The sequence below is a fragment of the Hippocampus zosterae genome, chromosome 4, assembly GCF_025434085.1.
Source record: "Hippocampus zosterae strain Florida chromosome 4, ASM2543408v3, whole genome shotgun sequence".
Lineage (NCBI taxonomy): Eukaryota > Metazoa > Chordata > Actinopteri > Syngnathiformes > Syngnathidae > Hippocampus > Hippocampus zosterae.
In genome coordinates, this window is record NC_067454.1 from 27,149,616 (window position 1) to 27,158,331 (window position 8,716).

General features: G+C 43.8%; 1 pseudogene; it reads right to left on the minus strand.

Annotated features, from left to right (window-relative positions):
- Window positions 1-152: 152 nt before the first annotated feature.
- On the minus strand, window positions 153-4,727 carry LOC127599801 (guanylyl cyclase-activating protein 2-like; annotated as a pseudogene).
- Between the last annotated feature and the right edge of the window lie 3,989 nt (window positions 4,728-8,716).

The window sequence follows — 8,716 nt, forward strand, 5'->3', positions numbered from 1 at the left end:
TCCCCGCATGGGGATGTTATTTACTATTATTGTTTACCTATATAATGACTTGAAAATGACTTGCTGTCTTTGACGTACGTTACAGTGTCAAATCATTTAAAGGCCCAACAAACAGGTTTATTTTGTTGTTTTGTTTTCCATCCATCCATCCATCCATCCATCCATCCATCCATCCATCCATCCATCCATCCATCCATCCATTTTGTAATCTGCTAACCTCACAAGGGTCGTGTTGGAGCCTATCCCAGCTCACTTTGGCCACTAGGCGGGGGTACACTCTGAACTGGTTGCCAACCATTACAGTATTTTTTATTTATATTTTAAAATTATTTTGAAAAATGATGGTTTTGGATGTGTGGAGGTGTGTGCGTGTGCCTTTAACTTGTGAGATAACGTTACGGTTTTAAATATTTAAAAAAAATCTTAATTTCATGACTGTTTCATGACCGTCAAATAAATAATGGGGTGATCAAGAAACACAAAAATGATTTGAATTCATGCATCATTGTCCATGCAAAATTCAATATGGATTTTATTCAATGATACACTAACGTTTTTGTCTCATTTTTATGTTGACATTCAATATTTTGACAGTTCATCAACAAGTTCCATTCCGTATATGAGTTACTGGCAATGAGGTGCATTAAATGCATATGCGTTTGAAATTCGTTTTAAAACTTAGAGAAACATTTATAAAAGTACCAAGCAAAAATGTTATTGTAAAATATGTGTAGGTAGTAAGAGAAACATAATGTTTTCTCCACATCAAATGAGGCTGTCACTGTTGTCTTCACTTTTTACTTTAACATTAACTGGTAAATGTATTTACATATTCTTATTGAATCTTGATCATTTAAAAACACATTCTTCATCCCCGCGACTGGACCGCACGTGGTTTCCAAATTCAAGACAACTTGCCGGCCTGGTCCTTCAACGGCTGAAAACTCTCTTCCTCGTGTAGCCTTCGTGGACCGCATAAAACATGGCAAATTTGAACAGGCTTAATGTGAATTTGGACACCACGTGAAGTCGAGTCAGGACAGAAGTGATGTCGTCCAGCTAAGATGTGACATTCCGAAGACCCAGCCTGTGAATTTGGACCTAGCCTATCCCAACCTTTGGGTGGTAGGCAGGGAACCCAAATGTGTGTTATCTTGAGGTCACAAATAACCTCTGAATTTCAATTCATTTCATCCAGGTCTTGAATAAGCTAAGCAGCCCCACACCATCACACTGTCTCAGGTCGAGGAGCTGTAGTCCACCTGAAAGCAACGCAAACTGTCATTCATATCAGAGTACACCCCTGACATTCAAACTCAGTGAATGTTTGTAAAAAAGAATAAATTCATCGGTTTAAACATTATATGTCTTCTATTTGTGGTATATTGATTGAAAATTATTCGTGAATCACTCTATTCTGTTTTTATTTACATTTTACACAACATCCCAGCGTCACTGGAATTGGGGTTGAAATACACACACATTTACACCCCCCAAAATCATAATAAAAAATTCTGACATCCTATGTAACCCAAGACAAATGTAATGGTATCTTATCTCTTTGTGGCAATGTATGTTGAAGGCTTGATCGTTTGTCTTTGTCATTGACATTGCAGTTGGAAATGCTGTGTATTTTATGTAAATAGGAGGAATCCTTTCCAGATCTTTTCACAAATTTGACCAGGAAAAATTTAAAAACAACACAAACTGTTTTTACATTCCAGTAGTGAGATAGCCGCACACCAGGCACACTGGTACACGGTGATGGGAATAAGTTTAAAGTACATCCAAGAGAGCACCAAGACAGCATCTACTCCACCGTAAAGGGAGATAAGTGGAAAAAAAACAAGAACCAGTAAATCTTCAGTCTACTTTTTGGCATATCAAAAATGTGAATGGTGTATAAATTCACACAATGTTCCGTGAGAATACAAGATTAAAACTGCAATGAGGTATTTTTGCAAAACACAGGACCCAGGCATATACATCAGTATAATGAATGAGTGCATTATGAGTTTGGGTTCTTCTCTTGCTGCTCAATAAACCAGTCACAGGGTGTGAAATCCAATTTGAGTTGATCCATTACCCATGGGTCCTTTTCTGCTCCTTCAATAAATTCCTCCAGGGAAATTTGACCTGACAAATGCAGAAGAGAAATTGCAAGTAACACAACACAACACAAAATCATTACAGTATTGAATTTATGACTTGGAATTATGATGTATCTTCACATTACTCTCTATATAGTTCCTCAAAGAAGGGATGTGAAATCAACCACTGTTTTTGAGACAATTGAATGACTTATTTACAATAATTGTTTAAGTGAACACAACTTACTGTCTTCATTTTTGTCCACTTGGGACACCATCACATATATCCTCAATGTTCTCTGGAGCACCAGGGTCAGTGTGCTTCTTTAATTTGTAGATAATCTGGGCAGATAAAAAACATTCATCGATATGTGAATAAGGATTACATTCAAATTTTCATCATTCAAATAATTCTTTCCACAGCATGATCTTTTCATCTTAATTTGCCATCTCTACAAAGTTTCCACAATTACCCAAAGGAATATTGTTGTATAATATTTGTAGTGATTTACACTACACTACTATAAGAATTGCAGTCTCTCATTTTAATGAGAAAAAAAGACATTATTTCAAACACTTTTCTAAATCGATGTTTATCCTTTGTATATGTTTGGACTATTTATTAAAACACCGATTGGGTGGCAACCAGTTCAGGGTGTAACCTGCCTACTGCCCGAAGACATCTGTGATAGGCTCCAGCACGCTCTCAACCCTTGTGAGGATACGCGGATCAGAAAAAGGATGGATGGATGGATGGATTCAAACATATGGAAACTAAATTGATGAAAATATATATCATGCTTGCATTTTATCATTTAATTATTCATCCTCTCGAAATAATTTGGACAATTCTTAAGGTAACCTTTCCAAATCCCACAATGGGGAAATCTATGCCTCCAACTTTGTCATGTTGCGCTTTCGGTTCCAATTCTGACTGGTGAAGTCGATAAAAGCTTAACCTTTCAACCACCCTCTAACCTTATAACATGATAAGCTGTACACTGTAGTAACCACTGTCCCTGAAAGGGTTACCGGTATTACACCAGCTCATAATCCAAAGTATACCACATCCTGTGTAGTTCATGATGTCATTTATGGCTGCTAATGGGACAAGTGCATTGGTGCTCATGTTCTGAGGTGAACAGCGTTCCACATCCAACAAATTGCTTCAAAACAGATTTGACGGTGCTTCACAGTGCACATATGCAGAATACAAAAACCTTTGCGGTGCTCCAAAAGCACACCCGAGTTTGAATGCTTTTTACTGAGTGAACATAAAAATTAATACCACAAAAGTCACAAATAAGCCGATAGTGAAGGTGGCTATAGTGGAGGCTGGCAAAACATGTGCGGGGGAAATTATAACAAGAACAACACACGAATAGAATAGAATAGAATAGAATAGAATAGAATAGAATAGAATAGAATAGAATAGAATAGAATAGACGAACACCATTATGGTGTGTGTATAAAGCCAACAAATTCTCACTTTAGCTAAACATATGAAGTTGTGGTTCTATTTTTCTACCAACAAATTGCAGCATCACACTTGAGTCAATCACTTGAGCAAAGCCTAATGACAAAAACGAGGTACATTACAAACCTTGATAATAGGTCTCACTTCTCCTCTGTCCAGCCGGCCATTCCCATCTCTGTCATATACCTTGAAAGACCATTTAAGTTTGTCCTCCAGTTTCCCCCGCAAAACAAGATGTACAGCTGCCACATATTCCATAAAGGCTAGCTTTCCATCCTAAAAAAAATACAAGGACAAAATAATCTCATGTATCATATTGCATTTCAGCTAGGACATACAAAGTGCAACATTTCAGAATCAAAGGTGGAAACAAAGTGGTCTCTGTCGAACAAATAGGAAATGTTACAAAATATTAGGTCATTGTAATAATGCTCCTGGAAACAAAGAATATTTATCTATCACATTACTACAATCTATGACATTACCTTATTTGCGTCAAACGATCGAAAAACATTTTCCATGTAGGCCGATTCTTCCTCTGAGGATTCGTTGTTAACTCGAAAAATTTTCTTGAATTCATGCAAGTGTAAATTGCCACTTGGACATTCACTTGCAAACCTACGGTACAGTGCCTGGATGTTTTTGCAGGGTAACTTCTTTATCAGAACCACTCTGTGCTTGACCCATTATTTTCAACCAAATCATATAAAAATGATATACCCTCCCTCAAAGAATTAGCAATATAAAAGTTGTCAAGCAACATCACTATGGATTATCAATTATTCCTGGGATTCGCCCACAGATTAATCAGTGCAGAATAAATTGAACTATTTCTAAATTTCACCCTAAATTGTATCTTCCAGTACATTTGTCTTAAAAAAATAACAATAAAAAAAAAGAAGTATCTATGCCTTGTTCTGGACAAAGCAAAACGTCATCCATAGTAACTACTGAAGAATTGGCTGTTAGTCATAAGCAGGAGAGCAAATTGGCCTATGTACAGAAGTGTTACACAGAGCTCTCAAAGGGATTAAGGATGACGTCATGAGGTTTTAGTTCAATGACTATTTTAGTTCAATGACTATATTACTGTCCATTTTGGTTTGTCTGTCCATATTTACTTAGACTAACCCACTAAAAATAGACCAGTTCTCCCTCTGCTGCCTTCGCCAATCCGCTTGAAAGCTTCCCTTCTCGGATTAGCCCTCTCACCGACTTTATTTTGACTAGTTAGGAGTAAACAAATAAAAAGTCTCGTGTCAGAGTAACCTTCGTTGTGATGTCACTTCCAGTCTACTTTTGCAGGCAAAGATTATAAGCTTGATGTTGGCAGGGGGGTTCTCTTTAACTTCCTCAAATGAATGGTGTGGTCATAAAAATATGCAGCAGAGTAATTTATCGTGTAAACCACCCGACGAACAACAGCATGGTGAATATTTACAAAAAGATGACCAAAGGCACAGCAAAATAATTAAAAAAAACACGACTGACAAAAAAATATAGATATTTACAAAACCACAGAGTAACATCCATTGTCAGTTAACGTTTTCTACTTGCTGTTGTTGTTGACAGGTAAATATTCACCTGTATTGTGGTCTCTCTCCCCCCCCCTCCCCATACCCCAAACTCGAAAATGCTCTTTAGTGTTTCACTTTTCATCTCCATTATCTCCATTACCTCAATCATCATCTTCCTTTCCTCTGTAAAATTCGAGCACCCTGTCATTCCATTATCGTCTGTTTCATTTTCTTGGCATCTGACACACAACCCTGTCGGATGTTTGCCTAAAGTAAATAGTGTACTGTTTAGCTTAGCTTGTATGTCCTATTCTCAGTCTGCTACCCACTGTTTCCACCTTCCCGCTCCCGCCTCCTGGACTCACATTTCTCACTTGATTTCGGAGCATGTCTAACTGTCTACCCTTTACTTCCTGATTCCATTCCTCATCTTTCATATTACATGCTTCCCTTCTGTCTTTAATAATTTCACAAGTGTATCAGTGTTTACTCTCACGATGCTTGTTTGACTATTTTGTGTTCCCTGGATTCCCACATGTGCAGGGATCCACAGAAATTTGACACGTGTGCCTCATTTCCTTCCTGCTGTTATAATCTTGTCACGTTTTCTCTTTCAACTCCTGTCTAAATCAAGAGGTTCCCATCTCAAGACTCCATAGCACTGAGCGGCTGAGTCACTACAGATCAGGGCCTGACTAACCACTACTACTTCTTCATCCACTTAAAAGCCAATATCAATACATAAGTCATTCAAAAGTGTATATACTTCAATTATCACTAGTCCTTCTCATCTCATCCCGTCACTTAGCACAACAGCTGTTTCTTTACACCCTGTTTCTAAATCCATTGACCCTTCTGAATAAATTGCGCAATATCTGTGTAATTCTTTCCCACTTCATCAACAAACTCATTTACCAAACGCTGCTAAATTCCAATCATCCTTAATTCCTAACATTTCCCACGCAACTGTGATATGCTCTGACATACATGCAGTGACACTGCTCCTACCCTTCTTCTTCTTTTAGTTTTTTTTTTTTGGCGAATTTGATTTCCCTGGCCTCTCCGTGAGCCGTCACCTTACCGTGGTGGAGGGGTTTGTGTGTCCCAATGATCCTAGGAGCTAAGTTGTCTGGGGCTTTATGCCCCTGGCAGGGTCACCCATGGCAAACAGGTCCTAGGTGAGGGACCAGACAAAGCACGGCTCACAAAGCCCCTTAATGACAAATAAAATCGATGGTATCCAGTTTCCCTTGCCCGGACGCGGGTCACCGGGGCCCCCCTCTGGAGCCAGGCCTGGAGGTGGGGCTCGTTGGCGAGCGCCTGGTGGCCGGGCCTACACCCATGGGGCCCGGCCGGGCTCAGCCCGAAGAGGCAACGTGGGTCCCCCTTCTCATGGTCTCACCACCCGTGGGAGGGGTCAAAGGGGTCGGGTGCAATGCGAGCTGGGCGGCAGCCAAAGGCGGGGACCCTGGCGGTCCGATCCTCGGCTACAGAAGCTAGCTCTTGGGACATGGAATGTCACCTCTCTGGCAGGGAAGGAGCCCGAACTGGTGTGTGAGGCAGAAAAGTTCCGACTGGATATAGTCGGACTTGCCTCCACACACAGCCTAGGTTCTGGTACCAGTCCTCTCGAGAGGGGTTGGACTCTCTTTCACTCTGGAGTTGCTCACGGTGAGAGGCGCAGAGCAGGTGTGGGCATACTTATTGCCCCCCGGCTCAGTGCCTGTACATTGGGGTTCACACCGGTGGACGAGAGGGTTGCATCCCTCCGCCTGCGGGTGGGGGGACGGGTCCTGACTGTTGTTTGTGCATATGCACCAAACAGCAGCTCAGCATACCCACCCTTTTTGGAGTCCTTGGAGGGTGTGCTGGAGAGTACTCCTGCTGGGGACTCCCTTGTTCTACTGGGGGACTTCAATGCTCACGTGGGCAATGACAGTGAGACCTGGAGGGGCGTGATTGGGAGGAACGGCCCCCCCGATCAGAACTCGATTGGTGTTTTGTTATTGGACTTCTGTGCTCGTCACGGACTGTCCATAACGAACACCTTGTTCAAACATAAGGGTGTCCACGTGTGCACTTGGCACCAGGACACCCTAGGCCGTAGTTCGATGATCGACCTTGTGGTCGTGTCATCGGATTTGCGGCCGCATGTTCTGGACACTCGGGTGAAGAGAGGGGCGGAGCTGTCAACTGATCACCACCTGGTGGTGAGTAGGCTCCGATGGTGGGGGAAGATGCCGGTCCGTCCTGGCAGACCCAAACGTATTGTGAGGGTTTGTTGGGAGCGTCTGGCGGAATCCCCTGTCAGAAGGAGTTTCAACTCCCACCTCCGACAGAGCTTTTCCAATGTTCCGGGGGAGACGGGGGACATTGAGTCCGAGTGGACCATGTTCCGTGCCTCTATTGTTGAGGCGGCCAATCTGAGTTGTGGCCGTAAGGTGGTTGGTGCCTGTCGTGGCGGCAACCCTCGTACTCGCTGGTGGACACCAGCAGTAAGGGATGCCGTCAAGCTGAAGAAGGAGTCCTATCGAGCCTTTATGGCCTGTGGGACCCCAGAGGCAGCTGACGGGTACCGACTGGCCAAGCGGAACGCAGCTTCGGTGGTCGCCGAGGCAAAAACCCGAGCATGGGAAGAGTTCGGTGAGGCCATGGAAGCCGACTTCCGGACGGCTTCGAGGAAATTCTGGTCCACCATCCGACGTCTCAGGAGGGGGAAGCAGTGCACCACGAACACTGTGTACAGTGGGGATGGGGCGCTGCTGACTTCGACTCGGGACGTTGTGAACCGGTGGGCAGAGTACTTCGAAGACCTCCTCAACTCCACCAACATGCCTTCCTTGGAGGAAGCAGAGCCTGGGGACTCTGAGGTGGGCTCTCCTATCTCTGTGGTTGAAGTCACCGATGTGGTTAAAAAGCTCCTCGGTGGCAAGGCCCCAGGGGTGGATGAGATCCGCCCAGAGTTCCTCAAGGTTCTGGATGTTGTGGGGCTGTCCTGGTTGACACGCCTCTGCAACATCGCGTGGTCAACGGGGAGAGTGCCTCTGGATTGGCAGACCGGGGTGGTAGTCCCTCTTTTTAAAAAGGGGGACCGGAGGGTGTGTTCCAACTACAGAGGGATCACACTCCTCAGCCTCCCTGGTAAGGTCTATTCAGGGGTGCTGGAGAGGAGGGTCCGTCAGGAAGTCGAGCCTCAGATTGAGGAGGAGCAGTGTGGTTTTCGTCCCGGCCGTGGAACAGTGGACCAGCTCTACACCCTTAGCAGGGTTCTCGAGGGTATGTGGGAATTCGCCCAACCAGTCTACACGTGTTTTGTGGACTTGGAGAAGGCGTTTGACCGTGTCCGTCGGGGAGTTCTGTGGGGGGTGCTTCGTGGGTATGGAGTACCGAACCCCCTGATACGGGCTGTTCGGTCACTATACCACCGATGTCAGAGTTTGGTCCGCATTGCCGGCAGTAAGTCGGAATCGTTTCCAGTGAGGGTAGGACTCCGCCAAGGCTGCCCTTTGTCACCGATTCTGTTCATAACCTTCATGGACAGAATCTCTAGGCGCAGCCGAAGCGTTGAGGGGGTCCGTTTTGGTGGCCTCAGTATTGCATCCCTGCTTTTTGCAGATGATGTGGTGCTGTTG